The sequence below is a fragment of the Ovis aries genome, chromosome 2 (genome assembly GCF_016772045.2).
Source record: "Ovis aries strain OAR_USU_Benz2616 breed Rambouillet chromosome 2, ARS-UI_Ramb_v3.0, whole genome shotgun sequence".
NCBI classification, from domain to species: Eukaryota; Metazoa; Chordata; class Mammalia; order Artiodactyla; family Bovidae; genus Ovis; species Ovis aries.
In genome coordinates this window covers 225912419-225936196 of record NC_056055.1, presented here as the reverse complement: position 1 = coordinate 225936196, position 23778 = coordinate 225912419, and the positions used below count along the sequence as shown (strand labels likewise).

At 42.9% G+C, this 23778-nt stretch overlaps 1 pseudogene; it reads left to right on the top strand.

The window, feature by feature from the left end:
* The first annotated feature begins 3767 nt into the window (after nucleotides 1–3767).
* LOC114113159 (proteasome subunit alpha type-2-like) overlaps nucleotides 3768–23778 on the top strand; it is a 35425-nt pseudogene continuing 15414 nt past the window's right edge.

Sequence of the window (23778 nt, the reverse complement as noted above, 5' to 3'; positions counted from 1 at the left end):
TTTAGTACCCAGCTCGAGTGTCACTTTCATGACTCCTCTCTTATTCCAGCCTACCTTCCTCCTCTGAAAATTAAAAGATGAAATTAAAAGATGCTTGCTCCTCAGAAGAAAAGCCATGACAAACCTAGACAGCATATTAAAAAGCAGAGACATCAGTTTACTGACAAAGGTGCATGTAGTCAAAGCTATGGTCTTTCCTATGGTCATGTATGGATGTGAGAGTTGAACCATAAAGAAAGCTGAGTGCCGAAGAATTGATTCTTTTGAACTGTGGTGTTGGAGAAGACTCTTGAAAGTCCCTTGGACAGCAAGGAGATCCAACCAGTCAATCCTAAAGGAAATTAGTCCTGAATATTCATTGGAAGGACTGATGCTGAAGCTGAAGCTTCAGTACTTTGGCCACCTGATGCGAAAAACTGAGTCATTGGAAAAGACCCTGATGTTGGAAAGATTGAAGGCAGGAGGAGAAGGGGATGACAGAGGATGAGATAGTTGGATGGCATCACCAACTTGATGGACATGAGTTTAAGTAAACTCTGGGAGTTGGTGATGGACAGGAAGGCCTGGTGTGCTGCAGTCCATGGGGTCTCAAATAACCAGACACGACTGAGCAACTGAACTTCCTCCTCTAAAACCCCTTTGTTTTATAATTGTGCCTCCCAGGGTACTTGTCATTTTTAGTATAATAGTATAAATATTTGTAGACCAGACCTATCACTTGCAGCTATGAACAGTCCTTGAGATCTGGGTGTGTGTGTGTGTGTGTGTGTGTGTGTGTGTGTTTATGTGTGTGTGAAAGAGAGACAGAGAAGATTGCTTTTCTGAATCTCCTAAAGGTACTATTAAAGACTTACAGTCACTGACACAATTTCTCATACAGGTATCCCTCACTTTTCAAAAGTTTGCTTTACACCACTTAGCTTTTACAAAAGACCTTTATTAGTTCCTGTTGTTGATATCCAAAATGAATCTGAAGAGGATTTTCAATTTTACAAAAAAAAGGCAAAAAACAAAAATAGGATACTGTGTGTGTTTCGTGGAGAGCTGCTTCCCAGGTGGCACTAGTGGTAAAAAAAAACCTGCCTGCCAATGCAGGAGACTTAAAAAAGACTCTGATTCGATCCCTGGTTTGGGAAGCTCCCTGGAGGAGGGCACAGCAACCCACTCCAGTATGCTTGTCTGGAGAATCCCTTGGACGGAAGAGCCTGGCAAGCTACAGTCCATAGGGTTGCAGAGTCAGACACGACTGAAGCGACTTAGCACACAGGCATGCATGTGTGTTTCCTGGGAAGCTGCTACAGAGGCAGCAGGCATGCTGAGCAGGAGAGTGGTGCCACAGAGCTCCTTCTGCGGAGCTACACCCAGCATCTCAGCATCAAGCTGCCATAGCTTTGAACTGTGTGTATAAGTACCTGTGCTTTATCTCCGTTTATTTGTGCATCTGTGAGCAACATGTGTCCCAAGGTAACTGCTTCTCTGCATTTATGCCATTATGGCTTACAAAAACTTTCACAAGACACCCTGCTTTTGCATAATGGAGGAAACCTATAGTTATCAAACTAGAACCTGAAACCTCCCCCTTTAAGAAAGTATATTTTTCAGCAGTTCCCTGGTGGTCCAGTGGTTAGGACTCAGCGTTTTCACTATCATGAGCCCCAGTTTGATCCTGGTTGGGGAAACAAGGTTCCACAAGCTACACAGTATGGCCAAAAAAATAAAAAGAGTTTTCTTAACACTTCCAGATGGGAATGTTTTTGAAGAATCTTAAGAGAATCATTAGGCCAGCAAGCAGTCTGCTCATTTCTAGAGTATGTCACCAGAATAGCTCATTTTTCATCAAGAGAGTTTATACTATTTCTTGTGTTGTCTTGGTACAGTTCATTACAATTCTTGATACTATTCAGAAATAGCATTAAATTACTCTATTTCTGAAGCACAGTAGGGTCCCAACACTTCAGGTGACACTTCTGTGTCTACTTTGTCTGCAGATAGGTACCCAGAATGCTTATCAGTGCCTGTTGTTACTGTTGTTCAGCTGCTAAGTTGTGTCTGACTCTTTGCAATCCCATGGACTACAGCATGCCAGACTTCCTTATCCTTCACTATCTCTAGGAGTCTGGTCAAATTCATGTCCATTGAGTTGGTGATGCTGTCTAACCATCTCATCCTCTGCTACCCCCTTCTTTTGACTCCAGTCTTTCCCAGCATCAGGGTCTTTTCCAATGAGTCATCTCTTTTCATCAGGTGACCAAATTATTGAAACTTCAGCTTCAGCATCAGTCCTTCCAATGACTATTCAGGGTTGGTTTCCTTTAGGATTGACTGGTTTGACCTCCTTGCTGTCCAGGGGAATCTCAAGAGTCTTCTCAAGTGTTTGAGAGTATCAATTCTTTGGTGTTCAGCCTTCTTTATGGCCCTGACACACAGTAAAATATCAATAAATGTTTGCTAAATGAGATTGGACGACAATAAGCGAAATTCAATATGGCAACTAATTGGCTGCCGTTGTCCCTGTGATAATAGTAAAGTGACCAGGGTTAAAACTGAGTACTTGGTGGTGGTACCATAATGGTATGTTTAATTTCTTGGGAAAGAGGAAACAAGGAAAGAAAACAAGTGATTTGGGACCAGAAGTTAACCTATTACACTTCCAAGTCAGTCTTAATTCAATACTTTTTGTGTGAGTGACTGAACTTTATATTGACGTCATTCATCTGAGTTGTAAACCCATTGTCAGCTCTTACCAGCAACGTGAGAGAATCTAATGGTTTATAGATGTGGTTGTACAAAGAACAGCCTCCTAAAATATATATATTTAACTTCTGTCTAAAGATATGCACTTTTTGTGTTTTTAATTGTGTCACATAGACTATGTATGACTCTGCTATGTAATTATTACAGAGGTTGGCTTTTTTGTTAGAATAGAACTTCCCTTTCTGATATTTTTTTCTAACTCCTGGAATAGAAAATAGTGATATGCTGGTGCCCCTCAATCCTTTAGCTTTCCTTTGCCCTCTGCTACAAAAAATGAGTTGACTAGAGTTTTAGATACCATGTGAGATCTGTACTGATGTGAAAACAAAGTTATGAGGACATAACGGAAATGGAAAAACACCTTCCAAAGAAGCTTGCTGAGGCAGAAGGTGGTATTTGCTTTGGGAATGATAGCTACCAATAAATTATATTTCACAGTAGACTTAGCTAAGACATAACTCATAAGGGACAAGAAAGGCAATTTATTTTAAAAATTTAGGACAGATGTGTAGGGAAGGAAGTAAAGACAGCATAAAAGAGAATAGGGTATTTCATGATGGTAACTGTAAAGGTTGTCCATTTATTGATTTTTTTCATCTCATGCTCCTGTTAATAAATTGAAAAGTAGTAAAATAAGAATTAGAATGAGCATAAATTGTAAAGGAAGTCTGAGAACCAAACAGGATCATCTTTTATGAGTGCCATGACGTAAAAAGGTTGGGAAACTGCCATAAACTACCCAGTAAAAATAAGCCTTACAAACTTGACCTTACAGAGAGGACTTAGAAGAGTAACCTTATTGGTATGACAGTCTGGAAACCCCCAATGCTTGAAGCTCTTCAGTCTCTAATATATGTGCCTGACCCTTAACCCGAATACCCTAGGAAGCTCTTTCCTGCCTTGAGAGCATCCTGCTCACTGTTGACCTGGCAATTCTCGGTCACCATCTGGGCCCCAGTTCAGATGTCAGCTCCTGTGAAACTGCCTGCATTGTCCCTCCGCAGCATTAACGGATGACATCAGATGATACAGGGACAGAGAACACTGTGGCTCAGAGATACGTGACCACACATCGACAAAAGGGTACATCTACTTCAGGACTGTGAGTGTCTTCAGAGCAGATAGAGCTACTAATTCTTTATTCCATAAGTAAACACATTTGAACTTCCTCCAGTGTGGGAGACCCGGGTTTGATCCCTGGGTCGGGAAGATCCCCTGGAGAAGGAAATGGCAATCCACTCCAGTATTCTTGCCTGGAGAATCCCATGGACGGAGAAGCCTAGTAGGTTACAGTCCACGGGGTCGCAAAGAGTCGGACACAACTGAGTGACTTCACCTTACCTTACCTTACCTTCAGGTGGAAGTTAAGGTTAAGGTTAAAATTCTGTTCAGGGGGTTCCCACTAAATCCATGAGGATTTAGGCTCCTACTGTTCCCCTTTTTTAAAAATAATTTTTTTATTAAAAGATTTCTAAAAATGTATTTATTTGACTGCAACAGTGTTAACTGTGGCATGCAGAATCTTCACTGTGGTGTGTGGAATCTAGCTCCCTGACCAGGGAACCTAGGCCCCCTGCACTGCGAGCACAGTCTTAACTGCTGGACCACCAGCAAAGTCCCCCTATTTTCCCATTTTATCCCTTAATGTTGGAGATAAATTCTTTTGAGAAGATCTTTCTCTTTTTTTCTCACGACTTGTACAGAAAGGGTTAACTCAGCAGGTCTGCATTGCTCAAACCCTGCACCTTCTTAAAAAAAGCTCACCTCCAGAGCTGGCTGGCTCTAGGGAGAAAACCTCTGAGCCTTTGGAATGTTCTGCCTGATAAGAGTGTTTTTCATGCCTAAGGGCTGGGCTACGCAACTACAGCATGACAGTTTATCCAGACAATGGGAGTGATGGTAAACACCTGTCTTTTTTGAACACTGGGGCTCACGTACCCTTTCTATTTATTTTTTAATTTTTATTTATTTAGTTTTGGTCGCACTGAGTCTTCATTGCTGTGTATGGGCTTTCTCCAGTTGCAGGGAGCAGGGGCTACTCTTCGTTTCAGTGGCCTCGCTTGTTGCAGAGCGCTGGCTCTAGGAGTACAGGTTTCAGTAGCTTCAGCACACAGGCTCAGTAGCTGCAGTGCATGGGCTTAGTTGTTCCGTGGCACATGGAATCTTCCTGGACCAGGCATCGAACCCGTGTCCCCTCCATTGGTAGGTGGATTCTTATCCAGTGTGCCACCAGGAAGTCCTACAAGCCTGTCTTTTTACTTTAGGTTGGGGAACATCCCTGACTGACAGCACTTAGCGTGTGTTGTGCCCATCTTTGCTGGGAGAATTAAGGGTGTTCCCATGTGACATCATCAAGTGGGACACATAGGCTGCACCTGGTTTCTCCCGGACTTTGCCCCACATGCCTCTTCCCTTTGCTGATTTTGTTTTCTGTCCTTTTAGAGCCATAAACTCTAACTGTCACTCTCACAGCTTCTGATCCTTGGGAGTCCTAGTGAAGCATCCACCCTGAGGGTGGTCTTGGGGACCTCAGAGAACAAGCCTATTCAGATGCTATGACTTAGGAGTATAGTCAAAGCTATAGTTTTTCCAGTAATCACGTATGGATGTGAGAATTGAACCATAATGAAAGCTGAGTGCCAAAGAATTGATGCTTTTGAACTGGTGTTGGAGAAGACTCTTGAGAGTCCCTTGGACTGCAAGGAGATCCAACCATTTAATCCTAAAGGAAATCAGTCCTGAATATTCATTGGAAGGACTGATGCTGAAGCTGCTGCTGCTGCTGCTAAGTCGCTTCAGTCGTGTCCGACTCTGTGCGACCCCAGAGACAGCAGCCCACCAGGCTCCTCCGTCCCTGGGATTCTCCAGGCAAGAACGCCGGAGTGGGTCGCCATTGCTAAAGCTCCAATACTTTGGCCACCTGATGCGAAGAACTGACTCACTGGAAAAGACCCTGAGGAGAAGGGGCAACAGAGGATGAGGTGGTTGGATGGCATCACTGACTCAATGGATATGAGTCTGAGCAAACTCCGGGAGGTAGTGAAGGACAGGGAAGCCTGGCCTGCAGCAGTCCCTGCGATCACAAAGAGTTGTACTAGATTGAGTGACTGAACTGAACTTATTGAAAACAAATCATTATGGAAATCAGGAAGGGGAGAGTCTAGGAAGGTGTTTTGGGGATGGTGAGGAGGTGGGGTCGTTCCTCTTTGCTGAGATTACATGATCAGAGCCAGAGTTGACATGGCTGGGGAAAAACTCTCAGCTCTGTTTTTCCTTCTTTTTAAAATTGTTATTTCTTTGTTTGTTATATTTGGCTGCACTGGGTCTTTGTTGTGTGAGGACTTTCTCCGTTTATAGCAAGCGGGGGCTACCCTCTAGTTGTGGTGCATGGACTTCTTGTTGCGGTGGCTTCATAGTGGAGCACAGGCTCTAGATAGCGTGGGCTTCAATAGCTGGGGCTCACAGGCTTAGCTGCCCTGAGGTGTGTGGAATCTTCCTGGAGCAGGGCTCGAACCTGTGACCCCTGCATTGGCAGGCAGATTCTTAACCACTGTACCTCCAGGGAAGTCCAGTTCTGTTTCTTCTGACATTAAAAGTATCTCCATGTTCCCAAGGGATAAGATAAGCAAAAGGTAAGTATATATAAAACAGACAATTTGGCTGACTTGGAGTTCTAACTCTGCCTGCGGAAGCTTGTCTATCAGCCTTGCTGGGACTGGTGCCTCAGGGGAATCAGGAAAGGCAGACCTGCATGGGAGCAAGGGGAGGGTCCCTTTCTCAGCTTTAAGGCCAGATTAATCTCTTTACATAGTCCACTTTCTAAACTCTTGACATTAGCACCTAGAATCTCTGAGTTGATCAATAAGGTACCCAAGGTCTTATTTGGATGTGGAACTTTGGGATTCAGATCCTGATGCTGTTACCTGCCAGCTGTGTGACTTTGATAGGTATGTTACACCAGCCTCAGCATCCCATCTATGCTCAGGACAGGGTGTGGAACCCCAAAAGTGCTCCATCAATGCTGGTCTTGCTTTTTCTTCTGGATTATCTTTAGGGAGGAAATAGATGGGCCCCAGGCTGAGCAGCTGAAATATGTCCCCTGTGGACAGACTCTAAGATGAAGATAATGGCAAGAACAAAGAGGAACTGAGTCCTGCCCAGGTAAGAGATAAAGAGATCACATATTTCTCATTTTCAAGGTCAAGGAGACCTTCCTATGTACATGTGTTCAGCAAATGTCCCTGCAGGCCAAGAAGGGAAGGAGTGTCACCCCATAATATGTGGTATCAACCTATCCATAGTCCTCTATGCTGGAATCCAATCCATCTTGCACACATACGCAGGGAAGGACCCTGAATTATACCAAGTATGGATTCAGAACCAGGCAAAGCAAGATGGTTGGCCAGAGGGAAACCAGAAGACATGTCCCGTATAAGTGATTTAAATTACCACAAGGGTATGAATCTATCCACCTGAGCTGTTTTTCCTCCTGATAAACACCTTACTTGTTTCACTACCCTCTGTCTCTATTGAAATTCATTTATACATAGCAGACAAGCCAGGGCCTTGTCACCAGCCATTGGCTTGAGCTTGTCGTCTAGTGGTTAAGTCCAGTGCCACAGCCTGGCTTCAATCTCTGGTCAGGGAGCTGAGATCCTGCTTCAAGCTTCTGACAGTTGAGGGCCCCAAGATCAGTGGAAACAGTGGCAGACTTTATTTTGGGGGGCTCCAAAATCACTGCAGATGGTGACTGCAGCCATGAAATTAAAAGACGCTTGCTCCTTGGAAGAAAAGCTATCAATCTAGACAGCATATTAAAAAGCAGAGACATTACTTTGCCAACAAAGGTCCATCAAAGCTATGGTTTTTCCATTAGTCATGTATGTGAGAGCTGGACTATAAAGAAAGCTGAATGCCGAAGAATGGATGCTTTTGAATTGTGGTGTTGGAGAAGACTCTTGAGAGTTCCTTAGACTGGAAGGAGATCCAACCAGTCAATTTTAAAGGAAATTAGTCCTGAATATTCACTGGAAGGACTGATGCTGAAGCTGAAGCTCCAGTGCTGATGCAAACTAACTCATTGGAATAGAACCTGATGTTGGGAAAGATTGAAGGCAGGAAGAGAAGGGGATGACAGAGGATGAGATGGTTGGATGGCATTACCGACTCGATGGACATGAGTTTGAGTAAGCTCCAGGAGTTGGAGATGGACAGGGAAGCCTGGTGTGCTGCAGTCCATGGGGTCGCAAAGAGTTGGACACGACTGAGAGATGGAACTGAACTGAGATTAATCTGATAAACAGCAGACAGGCTGCCCCAACTGTGATGTTGGGGGAGAAGGTTTATTTTGCCTAAATAGCTGCAAGAAGAAAACTAGAGCATCCTGTAAGTTGATTGCAGAAATTACACTTGAATACAGGGCTTCCTGGCTCAGTGGCAATGAACCCACCTGCCAATGCAGGAGATGCAAGATACACAGGTGAGTCAGGAAGACCCCTTGGAGGAGGGCATGCAACCCACTCCAGTAATCTTGCCTGGAGAATCCCATGGGCAGAGGAGCCTGGTGGGCTGCAGTCCTTGGGGTTGCAAAGAGTCAGGTACAGTTGAGTGACTGAGCACACACAAACACACACAGCAGTTCTTACACATTGAATTCAAGGAAGAGGGTTCCTTTAAGGCAGACGTGGTGGTCTTTCTCCTCCCCTTTTCCCCACAGGGTCCTTTCTGAACTCCTGACTGCTGTTGCGATGGAGGCTGCAGGCCTGCCGCTGGCCAGGATGAATTTCTTGCTTCACTGGATAAAGCAAGCGTGAGATTAATATCACCCCTGAGGCCAAGAGGATAAATTTGACTCAAGATGAACTTTAATCCTAGGCAAACTCTAGGTTTCAAATGGTCTCTTCCTTTGACATATTCTGGATAATTCTCAAATGAAAAGCTAATTTTTACACAGCTTCAAAAGGCCACAGGCTAGTCATGGAATGTAACATCCTCAGGGCACTGAGGGTCTGATATGACATGGCACCTTCTGTGATTTGGCTAGGTTGCCTCTCCACAATACAGTTAAAAGGATGGCAGAAGGAGGCATTTTATTTCTCTGGGGCCATGGGCTCCACTTCCAAACTCTTAAAAGCTGTAGCAAAATGGAAATGATAAGAATTTCTGGCAAATTTTCTTTAATGAAAATATAAGTGATATTTAGCAAAAAACCCCAAACTGAGAATAATGCCCATTGTTGGACAGCATGGGCAAACAGTACATGCTGCTGGAGAAGCATTTGTTAGTGCATGTAAATGACATTATAATGACCCTATCCTTTGGCCGAGGAATTCTGAGAATGTAATGCAGGGTTGACCAGGGACTAAATTCAATCTGAGGACCGTTTTTGTATAACCACCCAGTTAAGGATGGATGTACACGTTTAAAAAATTATTAAAAGAGGAAAGAGGAGAAAAAGGAGGAGGAAGACTGCATGCCCCACCAAGCCTAAAATTTTTGCTATCTGAACCTTCCACAGCAAATGCGGCTACTCCTAAAACTATGAAATACCAAAATGAGCAAAGATAATCATGGCAGTAGTTTTGCAGTAGTTCAAAAGATTAGGACCAATCTAAATGCTCAGGATAGGGGAATGGTTATGCTTTAACAGCAATTAAGTATTTGTTGTAGTTGTCGTTCAGTTGATGAGTCATGTTGACTTTTTTCGACCCCATGGACTGCAGCACACCAGGTGTCCCTGTCCATCACCATCTCCTGGAGCTTGCTCAAACTCATGTCCATGAAGTCAGTGATGCCATCTAACCATCTCACCCTCTGTCACCCCCTTCTCCTCATGCCCTCAAATCTTTCCCAGCATCAGGGTCTTTTCCAATGAGTTGGCTGTTTGCATCAGGTGGGCAAAGTATTGAATTATTAAATATTAATATTAAAGATTAAACATTGGGCTGTCAAGTATTGGGGTTGGCCAAAAAATTCATTTGGGGTTTCTATCCCATCTTATGGAAAAATCCAAATGAACTTTTTGACTAACACAATAATTCACGTGGGTATATTTTATGGCCACTAAAGTGATGGCTAGTGAGGGTTACTGGTCTGTGATTGTGAATTTTGTCCATCTTTTCAACAAAATTGCGTGGCTCACAGACCTCTTTCCACTCTTCAGTGCTCAGAGCAGATGTTGGATAAATTGCATATTTAAAAAACTGATGATGAAATTAAGGAAGGGACCCTGGCAGTTCAGGACACTCTGTGCTTCTTTGTCTTTTAAGGAAGCTTCTCCTTTGCCTGGCTGCCTGCAGGACCCCTTTCTCCACACTCTGCAGAGTATGCTGTGGGTGGGTGGGATTCTTATGCTCCTTAATTGATTTATGTCATTTTGAAAACTGATGCTGTAAGGCATGTCACACGTATCTCATTTCTTGTGACTTTTGTGGTTATTTCTGTAAAGGTCTAGCTTCAGAGCCTCGCCCGGGAATATAATCATGGTTATATTTCTGTTTTGTTGAAAAATATCAGATATAGTTTACATTGTTTGCCCTTTTTCAGGGAAGGAGACAATGTTGACTGTTTCAGTTTCTCCAAGGAAGAATTGGAAAGTGAATTTTTAACCCAGCTTCTGTGCCAGTGATATCTTTGGGACTGAGCAAAGCACAGATAAATTACCACCCCTATGTTACCCTAAACCCTGCCATGTTCCCTGGTGCCTGTAAAATAATGTCCAAATCCTCTGTCATGCCTGAGGTCTTGTCCCAGTCTCTCCACTTCAGTGATTGCAGTAACCACTTTCATGTAACCTAACACGTGATGCTGTTGCTAAGTCATGTCTGACTCTTTGCCACCCCCTGGACTGTAGCCTGCCAGGCTCCTCTGTCCATGGGATTTCCTAGGCAAGAATCCTGGAGTGGGTTGCCATTTCCTTCTCCAGAGGATCTTCCCAACCCAGGGGCTGAAACTGCATCTCCTTCACTGACAGGTACAGGCAGGAGGATTTTTTTTTTTTTTACTGCTGAGCCACCAGAGAAACCCAACATGTGTGACAGCCTCTGATTTTCTTCTGCAATTTTGCAAGTATGGTATATGTAAATACCTATATGTCATCTCCTTTGTTGACCCCCTCCAGTTAAGCCCCAATCTCTCTCTCTCCCTCTTAACACTTTCTTTCCTATATCCCTGTCTTTATTATAACTGAAAGCTTTTAAATAAGTTTAAGATAGACTTATTTTCAGCAAGTGACTTTCCCAGTAGATAGTGAATTTCAGAGTTGAAGATGGAACCTACATCTTGGAACAGATTCCTAGTTCAGTGCTGAAGTTAGACCAGAATTCCTTATTCAATGTCATGTTTAGACTAGAGTTCCTTATTCAAGGTCATAATTAAATATTTAATATGAATTTGGATCTCAGCTCTGCCGCTTATTCTCAGTGGGACCTTGGTTCTCAATTTTTTTCATCAGTAGAACTGAGGAGGAGAAAAATCCCTCTTTTCATTTAAGATTGTTGTGGGAATTGAATGAAGTAAAGCTTCTAGGAGATTTAGAAAGACCTCAATAACTGTCAGCTAACCCTGATAGCTCAGTTGGTAAAGAATCCGCCTGCAATGCAGGAGACCCTGGTTCGATTCCTGGATCAGGAAGATCCACTGGAGAAGGGATAGGCTACCCACTCCAGTATTCTTGGTCTTGGGCTTCCCTTGTGGCTCAGCTGGTAAAGAATCTGCCTGCAGTGCAGGAGACCTGGGTTTGATCCCTGGGTGGGGAAGATCCCCTGGAGAAGGGAAAGGCTACCCACTCCAGTATTCTGGCCTGGAGAATTCCATGGACTCTATAGTCCATGGGGTTGCAAACAGTCAGACACGACTGAGTGACTTTCACTTCACTTAAACCCAGTTACTTCCCCGGTGGCACTAGTGGTAAAGAACCCACCTGCTAATGCAGGAGGTGCAAGAGATGCAGGTTTGATTCCTGGGTCCAGAAGATCCCCTGGAGGAGGGCATGACAACCCACTTCAGTGCTCTTGCCTGGAGAATTCCATGGAGAGAGGAGTCTGGCAGGGTACAGTCCGTAGGGTCACAAAGAGTGGGACACGACGGAAGTGACTTAGCGTAAACTCAGTTACAGGTACTTGAATGAGTGGAATTGAGCTATTGTGACAGACCCTCTTCTGAGACATCCACACCACAGTCAGAAAGTAAATTGATCCAGGATGCTAGTGAGTGGGTAGATGCTAAATGCATCGAAGAACTCTGCCAAAGAAACAGCTGAGTGAAAGGCCAAATTCCTGGCTCGGTATATTTAAAAATGGATTCCTGCCTATTCCTGGTTTGGACAAGAATGCACTCAGAATGGAAAGGAAGTTTGACCATGAAGAGGAGCCAAGGGAAGGCTGTGCTTTTGTCTCTCACGTGCTTCCAAGCCTGCACAGGGCCCTCTGTGGACTTGTGACCGAGGGGAGAGAATCATGGTGGGTTCAAGCGGAACCTGGCAGCCCTGAGAAACATACCATTCACCGAGGGGCTCATCTCCAGCTCCTCTCTGCACAGTCCTGCTTGGAGCTCCTTGGCCCCTGCTTTCTCCAAGGGGCCTCTCCACGTTCCCTGCTCTAGCAGAGGTACCCCGCCACAGTGTTGAGTGACCCATTTCTGTTCCGTTGGCAAATCCATGCAAACATCCCAGTCATCTAAGCAGTTCTTGGCCATAAGAGGCCCTGCCTCAGCCCAGATAGGATGTGCCCAGCTGAAGATCTGGCGAGAGACACAGAGCCACAACCCCGCAGTCAAGAAGTTTGCCTTGAGCCAAGCCTGAGCTTTTCTCCCTCTGTCGACCTGTGCTCAACCTTTACTCTGTATTCTCTCTTCTCTGTTGTGCCCTAGCTTTAAATATATATATATTTATTCTTGACTGCCCTGGGTCTTCGTTGCTGTGCACAGGTTTTCTCTAGTTGCAATGATCAAGGGCTTCTGTTTAGTTGCAGTGTGCAGGCTTCTCATTGTGGTGGCTTGTCTTGTTGCAGAGCACAGGCTCTAGATGTATGGGCTTCAGTAGCTGCAGCACGCAGGCTCAGGAGTTTGGTACATGGGTTTAGTTGCCCCACGATATGTGGAATCTTCCCAGAGCAGGGATTAAATCTGTCCCTTGCACTGGCAGGCAGATTCTTAACCTATGAACCACCAGGGAAGTCCTTGCTGTCCCCTAGCTTTGGGGCTCTTGGAGGTGGGATGTCCACCTCTGATCTCGGGCTTTGTGTTTGCATTCTCCTCTCAGTCATGTGTGGCTCCAGAGCCATCCTGGTAGTTGACCTCCTGGGCTTGACCTCAGAGTCCTCTGAATAATTCCTCTGACAGCCTGAGGCTGAGATTGGACTTCGCCACAGCCACTTCCTGGGCTTAGTTCTTCTGCCACATGTGGGATTTTCCTGGACCAGGGATGCACTGGCCTGCAAGGCAGGGGGATTCGTTGTTGTTTTTTTTTTTTTTTTCATTTTCACTGAGAACTTCATTGAAGTTTTGTTCCACTACCTTCTGCCATTTTTCCAGGCAACTTCATAATTCTGTCTTCCCAAAACTTTCTATCTTTTCGAACAAAGAACTCTTCTAGGTGATTTTTACAGTTTTCCAGGGAAGGCAGGCAGATTGTTAACCACTGGACCACCAGCGAAGTTCAAGAGTATGCTCTACTGGAGTGGATAGCTGTTCCCTTCTCTGGGGGAATCTTCCCAACCCAGGGATCGAACCCAGATCTCCCGCATTGCAGGTGGATTCTTTACCGTCGGAGCCACCAGGCAAGCCCCAGAGGGAAGGCAGGCAGATTCTTAACCACTGGACCACAAGGGAAGTCCAAGAGCATGCTTAGCTTCTAAAGAAACTGCAAGATTGTCTTCCAGACTTCACTGCATTCCCACCAGCAGTGAATGAGAATTTCTGTTGCTCCACACCTTTGCCAGCAGTTTGGACTCTCAGTGATTGACTCCATTGTAAAGAGGAAGTTGAGACTCAGGCGAAGTAGTTCCACAGAGACTATAGAGACAGGGTTTAATCCCTGACCCAGAGTCTGCTGGGTGTGGACTCAGTGTTCCTACTGGCAGTCTGGGGTGAGGAACACCCCCCTTGTGAGGAGCAATGTCACCTCTCAGGACAACTGTCCAGAAGGGCTAAGAAAGAAACCCCCTCTCTGTTGCTATGGGGCTGACCGGGGAGTCTAGCCTTCATAATCTACCCCTATACTTTGCTCATCCCTCTCCCTCAATTCCAGCCCACCTCTAAGATCTGTCAGGTGTCTCTTCCAAAGATTTAAAAAAATTCAGGCTATTTTTGTCACCTCTGCCTTTACTACCATAGTTCAAGCCACCAGAGATTTAAAAAACAAATTATATAATTTTTAAAGGTTACTTTCCATGTACAGTTAATACAAAATGTTGACTGTAGTCCCCATGTTGTACAACACATCCTTGGGCCTATCTTACACCCAACAGTCTGTACCCACCCCCTCCCCAACGCCTTCCTTCCCTGCCCCCCTGATAACCACTAGTTTATTCTCTGTATTTGTGAGTCTGTCCAGCCACCAAAATTTATTGCCAGGTTATCATAAAGATCCTTTAGCTGGTCACTTTCATTCTTCCTTTACTACAGTTCATCCTGTAACAATAAGAGTGATGTTTCAGAAATAATAGACACATCATGGCATTTCTGTTCTCAAAAGCCCCCAAGAGCTTCCCGTCACATGTTAAGTCAAGTTCAGATACTTTTCTTCGTCTGCAGGAACCTGGCTCCTGCCCGCACCTCTACTTTTAGGCCACGCTCCCCTTCGGTTTCTGGGGGCCACGCAGGTTCCACTCCCAATTTGTGATGGAGCCCAGCCAAGATCAGCAGAGTCATCCAGCTAAGCCCCTGGACATGTGGGAAGCACAAGTTGAGTGCTGCACTCCACAGAGGTTTCATACTTGCTTTTTATAGGCACCATTTGGCTATAAAGAGCCAATTATCTGTTACTGTATTACAACACAGGGATTAGAGCCAATATTTTATAATAACTATAAATAGAGTATAACCTTTAAATAGTGTGAATCACTATACTATGTACCTGTAACTTACATAATATTGTAATCAATTATACTTCAATTTAAAAAAGAGAATGTAAAAAAATGAGTCCATTGTCTGGCTTCCTCACTTTACTGATTTGTACTTGAATGTCTCCTAAAGTGGCTGTTCCTGACTTTCCATTTCTTTCTTTTTTATTGCAGTTTTTAAACAAAATAGATTTTGTTTTATTTGTCTCATTATTTTCTATTTCTTCAGAAATTCTATTTCCTTACTTTGCTTTGGTTTCTTCTAGTAGTTATCTGTATCTAAAGTGATAGTATATATTCATTATCTACTTATTTACTATCAGTCTCTCTCAATAAACTACCTGAGAACAGGGCTTTTGTCTTATTCATTACTGTATCCCCAAGGTCTATAATAGTGCTTGTGTAGATAAGAGGCTCAATAAACTTAGCTTTTAATTTTTAAAGGTTTATTTATTTCACTTTTGACAATCTTTGTTATGGTGTGCAGGCTCTTGTGGCAAGCAGGGGCTACTTTTCTAGTTGAGGTGCATTGGCTTCTCATTGCAGCGGCTTCTTCTGTTGCAGAGCAGCTCTAGAGTGTGGGCTCAATAGTTATGGTTCACGGGCTTAGTTGTTCTATGGAATATGGGATCTTTGTGGACTAGGGATCAAACAGGTGTCCCCTGCATTGCAAGGTGGATTCTTAACCACTGGATCACCAGGGAAGCGCTTGATAAATATTTGTTGAATAAAGGACTGATATTAAATTCTTTCCCTCTCAACCAATGTGTTACCTTCAGGGGGCCTTCTCTGATTCCGCCCACTCAATGGTGATATGTACTCAGACCTGGTACTTCTGTCTTCAGAATTTCCCTGGCTTAGCACTTCCATGCTGTTTGTCTCTTTATCCGTATTCATCTCTAGACAATAAGTTTCTGGAGACCAGGGGCTCAGTGCTGCTTGTCCTTTCATCCCTAGGCTTTATCACAAAGTCTTTGAATATTGTACTGGGTGCTAAATATTTTCTGAAGTTATGAGTCTCAGCACACAGCCTGTGCTGGGATGAATAAATTTATCTATTGTGCTAAGGGAAGAAGCAAAGAGAAAGAAAAATACCCCAAAGAGGAGAATAACATTTTCTTATGCTCACTGTTTTCTTTGTATAGGATTTATTTTATGAAAATTGAAAAATTTACTTTTAGTTGACTGAACTGTCTACCCACAGATGATTTAAAATTGTCCCTGAAGAGGGAATGACGCAGAAAAACAAGAATAACTGGTGTTGATGTGTGAATTATACCCTTCAAAGACACTTAGCAGCCTGCGTTGTCAGTTACACCAGGCTCCTCTTCCTTATTGTATTTATGACGTGAACTTGGATTCAGAAGACTAAATATAGCTTCAGGAGCCCCGGGCACTTCATAGGAGACATTGCCAAGAGTTTATCTCATGGTTTCTTTCCATCTAGCTCCCATTTGAGCCTGTCCCTTTTAATCTGGTTTAACTGGATAAACCAGGAACAAGAAATGTTTTGTTACAGATAAACTTATTTAAGGTTAAAAAGTACCTCCACCTGTGACTCACAGTGCAGAACATATTCAAAGCTGGTTTTGTTTGTTTCTGTCTCCCTTCTCCTGCCCTTTCTTCCTTTTCCTGTTCCTTCTCTCCCTCTCTTTCTCTCTCTTCTTTCATTCTTCCTCTTCCCCTCTCCTTTCTTCCTCCCTCCCTCTGTCCTTTCCCTCCATCCCTCCCTCCCTCCGTCTCTTCTTCCCACCTTCTTTTTCTTCCCTCCCTTCCTCTCTCTTTTTCTCTCTCTCTTCCTTTTCCTCCTTCCCTTTTTCTTACCCCCCTTCCTCCTCCTCCTTCATGGAATGCTGAAGCCTCACTAAAAGAGTAGAGATATATCCACAATGGTAATTAGATCACTTGAAGGGAGACTGCTAACTCATTGAGGTCCATGCTGAAGTCAGTCCCAATTCCAAAGGACAACTTGTAAAAAAAAAGCAAGTCCGTGCTGCCTTGGAAGAGTCCAAAGCTTTTATTTAGTTTGGGGAAAAGGTCCAAGGTCATGGTGTGAAAATGTGATCTATCCTATTGTTTTCTAAGGAGAAAGACTACAATGAATTATAGACGTGAGTAGCTAATAGAATCATGAATTATTCATACTTGTGCACAATTACCACTTTTTTAATGCAAGACTGAGAATGTGTGTGCTTAGTTGCTCAGTTGTGTCCGACTGTTTGGAATACTTCAGACTGTGGCCCCCACCAGGATCCTCTGTCCACAGGATTTTTTTAGGCCAGACTGAGAATATGGGTAACTAAAGGAGTTGAAATGAAACTCTCATCCTTCTTAGTTACATTTGGCTGGGAGAGCAGATGACAGAATCCAGTGAGATGGTTAGCATAGTGCCTACTACCCAGGGAGTGCTCAGTGGATGCTAGCTGCAATTATTTTGTTGTTGTTGTTATTGCTACTATTTACTGAGTTCTTGGTATATGCTAGATACTATTCTAGAAGCTCTGTGTTCATGCACTTAATTCTTTTTTTTTTTTTTTCGTTTTATATAATTTTTATTTGCCTTTTACTTTAGGGTTTTATTTCCTTACAAAAAGGTTTTCTGTTTTAGATAAAACCTATTAAATTTTTTATGTAACTTCTTTTTTTTAATTTTTTTTATTTTTTTATTTTTTAAATTTTAAAATCTTTAATTCTTACATGCATTCCCAAACATGAACCCCCCTCCCATCTCCCTCCCCATAACATCTTTCTGGGTCATCCCCATGCACCAGCCCCAAGCATGCTGCATCCTGCGTCAGACATAGACTGGCGATTCAATTCACATGATAGTATACATGTTAGAATGTCATTCTCCCAAATCATCCCACCCTCTCCCTCTCCCTCTGAGTCCAAAAGTCCGTTATACACATCTGTGTCTCTTTCCCTGTCTTGCATACAGGGTCGTCATTGCCATCTTCCTGAATTCCATATATATGTGTTAGTATACTGTATTGGTGTTTTTCTTTCTGGCTTACTTCACTCTGTATAATCGGCTCCAGTTTCATCCATCTCATCAGAACTGATTCAGATGAATTCTTTTTAACGGCTGAGTAATACTCCATTGTGTATATGTACCACAGCTTTCTTATCCATTCATCTGCTGATGGACATCTAGGTTGTTTCCATGTCCTGGCTATTATAAACAGTGCTGCGATGAACATTGGGGTACATGTGTCTCTTTCAATTCTGGTTTCCTCGGTGTGTATGCCCAGAAGTGGGATTGCTGGGTCATAAGGTAGTTCTATTTGCAATTTTTTAAGGAATCTCCACACTGTTCTCCATAGTGGCTGTACTAGTTTGCATTCCCACCAACAGTGTAGGAGGGTTCCCTTTTCTCCACACCCTCTCCAGCATTTATTGCTTGCAGATTTTTGGATCGCAGCCATTCTGACTGGTGTGAAGTGGTACCTCATTGTGGTTTTGATTTGCATTTCTCTAATAATGAGTGATGTTGAGCATCTTTTCATGTGTTTGTTAGCCATCCATATGTCTTCTTTGGAGAAATGTCTATTTAGTTCTTTGGCCCATTTTTGGATTGGGTCGTTAATTTTTCTGGAGTTGAGCTGCATAAGTTGCTTGTATATTTTTGAGATTAGTTGTTTGTCAGTTGCTTCATTTGCTATTATTTTCTCCCATTCAGAAGGCTGTCTTTTCACCTTGCTTATATTTTCCTTTGTTGTGCAGAAGCTTTTAATTTTAATTAGATCCCATTTGTTTATTTTTGCTTTTATTTCCAGCATTCTGGGAGGTGGATCATAGAGGATCCTGCTGTGATTTATGTCTGAGAGTGTTTTGCCTATGTTCTCCTCTAGGAGTTTTATAGTTTCTGATCTTACATTTAGATCTTTAATCCATTTTGAGTTTATTTTTGTGTGCGGTGTTAGAAAGTGATCTAGTTTCATTCTTTTACAAGTGGTTGACCAGTTTTCCCAGCACCACTTGTTAAAGAGATTGTCTTTACTCCATTGTATATTCTTGCCTCCTTTGTCAAAGATAAGGTGTCCATATGTGTGTGGATTTATCTCTGGGCTTTCTATTTTGTTCCATTGATCTATATGTCTGTCTTTGTGCCAGTACCATACTGTCTTGATGACTGTGGCTTTGTAGTAGAGCCTGAAGTCAGGCAAGTTGATTCCTCCAGTTCCATTCTTCTTTCTCAAGATTGCTTTGGCTATTCGAGGTTTTTTGTATTTCCATACAAATCTTGAAATTATTTGTTCTAGTTCTGTGAAAAATGTGCCTGGTAGCTTGATAGGGATTGCATTGAATTTGTAAATTGCTTTGGGTAGTATACTCATTTTCACTATATTGATTCTTCCAATCCATGAACATGGTATATTTCTCCATCTATTAGTGTCCTCTTTGATTTCTTTCATCAGTGTTTTATAGTTTTCTATATATAGGTCTTATATCTACCTAAAGAAACTAAAGACCTATATATAGAAAACTATAAAACATGCACTTAATTCTTACAACAATCTTACTAAGTATATATTCTTATCATTTCCATTTTCCATTTAAGGAAATGGAGAGAGCGCAAAAGATCACACTGGTAGGTAAGTGGTGAAGCCAGATTATCATCATCACAAATATCATCACAACCTTTGTTACTTACACCTGGCTTTGGGTACTATGTATGAAGGAGGATTCTTGCATAGCTATTACACAAGATAGGGCTTTTATTTGAGAGGATTTTAACACAAGATTTATTCAAACTATAAAGCAAGTATAAATTTATTACAGAGACCTTGGAAAAGAAAAAATTAATTTTTAAAAAAGAAAATGAATCCTGCTTGTTATCCTATTCTAACAAGAAGACCTGGATTATACTCCTATTTCTGGCTTCAAGCCAATTCCAAAATAACTTATTTACACCCTTCTCAAGGATCTTTTCTATAAATGGTAGCTTTCTTCTTATATAAAGTACTCGCATGTCACTGATTATTTTACAACATCATACCACTTAATGATTGCATTACAGTTTATCTGTGTACATTTATTTCTGCCTCTTCCAGAAACAAAACAAAACATCATTCCTTGAGGGCAGCCCTCTTGTCACATCATCTTTTCATCCTTTGTTCAGAGTCTGATACATAGTAGGTACTCAGCAAATATTATTACTGAGTGATTTAGACACACACACACACACAGAATCACAAGGATATACTCTAATTTGTCCTTTAAGCCTTTCACAAAAAGACCTCAAAGACTTATAAAATGCAGAGATGTTGATCATCCTGCTATTCCAAAGAGGAACACACTAGTCTACAACATTGATGACGCTGTGCCCACTGGACTTAGATAAGCTGGAATTACCAACTAGCTTAGCCACCTTCAGTTCAGTTCAGTTGCTCAGTTGTGTCTAACTTTTTGTGATCTCCTGGACTCCAGCACACCAGGCTTCCCTGTCCATTACCAACTCCTGGAGCTTTCCTAAACTCATGTCCACCCAGTTGGTGATGTCTCCCAACCATCTCATCCTCTGTCGTCCCCTTCTCCTCCTGCCTTCAATCTTTCCCAGCAACAGGGTCTTTTCCAGTGAGTCAGTTCTTCGCATCAAGTGGCCAAAGTATTGGAGCTTTAGCTTCAGCATCAGTCCTTCCAAAGAACACCCAGGACTGACCTCCTTTAGGATGGACTGGTTGGATCTCCTTGCAGTCCAAGGGACTCTCAAGAGTCTTCTCCAACACCACAGTTGAAAAGCATCGATTCTTTGGCACTCAGCTTTCTTTATAGTCCAACTCTCACATCCACATATGACTACTGGAAAAACCATAGCTTTGACTAGACAGAACTTTGTTGGCAAAGTAATGTCTCTGCTTTTTATATGCTGTCTAGGTTGGTCATAGCTTTTCTTCCAAGGAACAAACATCTTTTAATTTCATGGCTGCAGTCACCACTTGCAGTGGCTTTGGAACCCAAGAAAATAAAGTCAGTCACTGTTTCCATTGTTTCCCCATCTATTTGCCATGAAATGATGGGACCAGATGCCATAATCTTAGTTTTCTGAATGTTGAGTTTTAAGCCAGGTTTTTTGTGCTCCTCTTTCACTTTCATCAAGAGGCTCTTTAGCTCTTCTTCACTTTCTGCCATAAGGGTGGTGTCATCTGCATATCTGAGGTCACTGATATTTCTCCCAGAAATCTTGATTCCAGCTTGTGCTTCCTCCAGCCCAGCGTTTCTCATGATATTCTCTGCATATAAGTTAAATAAGCAAGGTGACGATATACAGCCTTGACGTACTCCTTTTCCAATTTAGAAACAGTCCCTTGTTCCATGTCTGGATCTAACTGTTGCTTCTTGACCTGCATACAGATTTCTCAGAAGGCAGGTCAGGTGGTCTGTTATCAGCCACCTTACTAAGACACATGTGAGCCAGTGAGTGGGAAAGAACTCTAATTTCTGGTATCAATCATAATAATAACAGTTGGGATTCCGCCATTAAAACAGACATCAGTCTTTTTAGCAGAGAAAATGTAATATGAAGAATTATTCAAACAGGACGGAATGTTGAAAAGGCTAAAACTGAATCCTGAAGTGTCCGAGAGGAAGTTGGCACTCTTAGCAAACAGAGGAAAGATGCTGGAGTTATTGGAACCTAAAACCTTGAAGGAGAAATGAATAATCCAGAGCCTGGCCTGAGTCTCTGACAAGTTTTAAGACTTGGACGGGGGCCCTGCAGAGTTACTGACATTCAGACCTTCCTCTGAAAGAAAGAATGAGAGAAATAACAATAGGAAGCATTGCTGTACAGAAAATGAGGTTTCATACAAGGGTGTTGGAACACCAGTTCATACTTACCATGTGGAGAAATTTATTCAGCTTAATATATTTTAGGAATGGGAAGAAGAAGCAAATGCATGAGATGAGATAACATTCAAGAAGATATAGGATATATTTCAAGCAGATATAGCTCACTTTTATTTCATGTTAGAATCAATGTCGGCAGAGATGCAATGCCTACAGAAAACAAGCAGAAAGTAAATAGAAATACAGTCACTGGTTCTTGGAGCTGAGAGGCAGCAGTTCTCAAGAAGTAAAGAGAAATGTGACATTCAGTTCAGTTCAGTTCAGTTCAGTTGCTCAGTCGTGTCTGACTCTTTGAGACCCCATGAATCGCAGCACACCAGGCCTCCCTGTCCATCACCAACTCCCAGAGTTCACTCAGACTCACATCCATTGAGTCAGTGATGCCATCCAGGCATCTCATCCTCTGTCGTCCCCTTCTCCTCCTGCCCCCACTTCCAGCATCAAAGTCTTTTCCAATGAGTCAATTCTTCGCATGAGGTGGCCAAAGTACTGGAGTTTCAGCGTAAATCTTGAGATTTTATATATATATATATTTGACTGTATCAGGTCTTAGTTGCAGATGTGGGATCTTTGTTGTGGCGCTCAGGTTTCTCGCAAGTTGTGGTGTGAGTGTGGGTTCAGTAGATGTGGCATGAGGGCTTAGTTGCCCTGAGGCGTGTAGGATCTTAGTTCCCTGACCAGGGATTAAAATCAAGTCCCCTGAATTGCAAGGCAAATTCTTAACCACTGGACTACAAGGCAAGTCCTAAACCTTGAGGTTTTTTTACACTATCACATACTGAGTTCTACAGAGTTAAAACCAAAGTGCCATATGACGCCTACACTTACCCATACTTCATTTTGAGCCTGCTTCTCCCCTAAAGATCCCCTGGAGGAGGATATGGCAACCCACTCTAGTATTGTTGCCTGGAGAATTGCATGGACAGAGGAGCCTGGTTTTGCAGAGTCAGACAAGGACTGAGCAACTAACACTTCTCCCCTAAAACTCTCCAGTATAATAACCATGAACCACCTGCCTTTATCTGATCTCTAATAATCATGTATGATGCTTCTTTTTTTCTCTCAGTTCAGTTCAGTTCAGTTTCTCAGTCATGTCCAACTCTCTGTGACCCCATGAATCGCAGCACGTCAGGCCTCCCTGTCTATCACCAACTCTCTGAGTTCACTCAAACCCACGTCCATTGAGTCAGTGATGCCATCCAGCCATCTCATCCTCTGTCATCCCCTTCTCCTCCTGCCCCCAATCCCTCCCAGCATCAGGGTCTTTTCCAATGAGTCAACTCTTCACATGAGATGGCCAAAGTACTGGAGTTTCAGCTTTAGCATCATTCTTTCCAAAGAACACCCAGGACTGATCTCCTTTAGAATGGACTGGTTGGATCTCCTTGCAGTCCAAGGGACTCTCAAGAGTCTTCTTCAACACCACAGTTCAAAAGCACCAATTCTTTTCTGCTGCTGCTGCTGCTGCTAAGTCACTTCAGTGGTGTCCGACTCTGTGCGACCCCATAGATGGCAGCCCAATAGGCTCCCCTGTCCCTGGGATCCTCCAGGTAAGAATACTGGAGTGGGTCAATTCTTCTCTAGTAGATGCCAAATGTTTGGATCTCTTTAGGGTGAGCTTCTGGAGCTGCTTCAGTTTCTTGATACAAACCCAAACTTGGTGCATTACAGACTGAATATGGAATACAAAGGGTTAGAGGCTAACACATGGATGTTCCCCAGGAGTCCAGAAGGCAGAATATCAATGAAAGTGATAATAACAATACCCAGCACAGAAATGACCCCTCTCAGTGCAAAGAAATAGAGGGAAACAACAGAATGGGAAAGACTAGAGATCTCTTCAAGAAAATTAGAGATACCAAGGGAATATTTCATGCAAAGATGGGCTCGATAAAGGACAGAAATGGTATGGACCCAACAGAAGCAGAAGATATTAAGAAGAGGTGGCAAGAATACATGGAAGAACTATACAAAAAAGATCTTCATGACCCAGATAATCATGATGATGTGATCACTAATCTAGAGCCAGACATCTTGGAATGTGAAGTCAAGTGGGCCTATAGAAAGCATCACTATGAACAAAGCTAGTGGAGGTGATGGAATTCCAGTTGAGCTA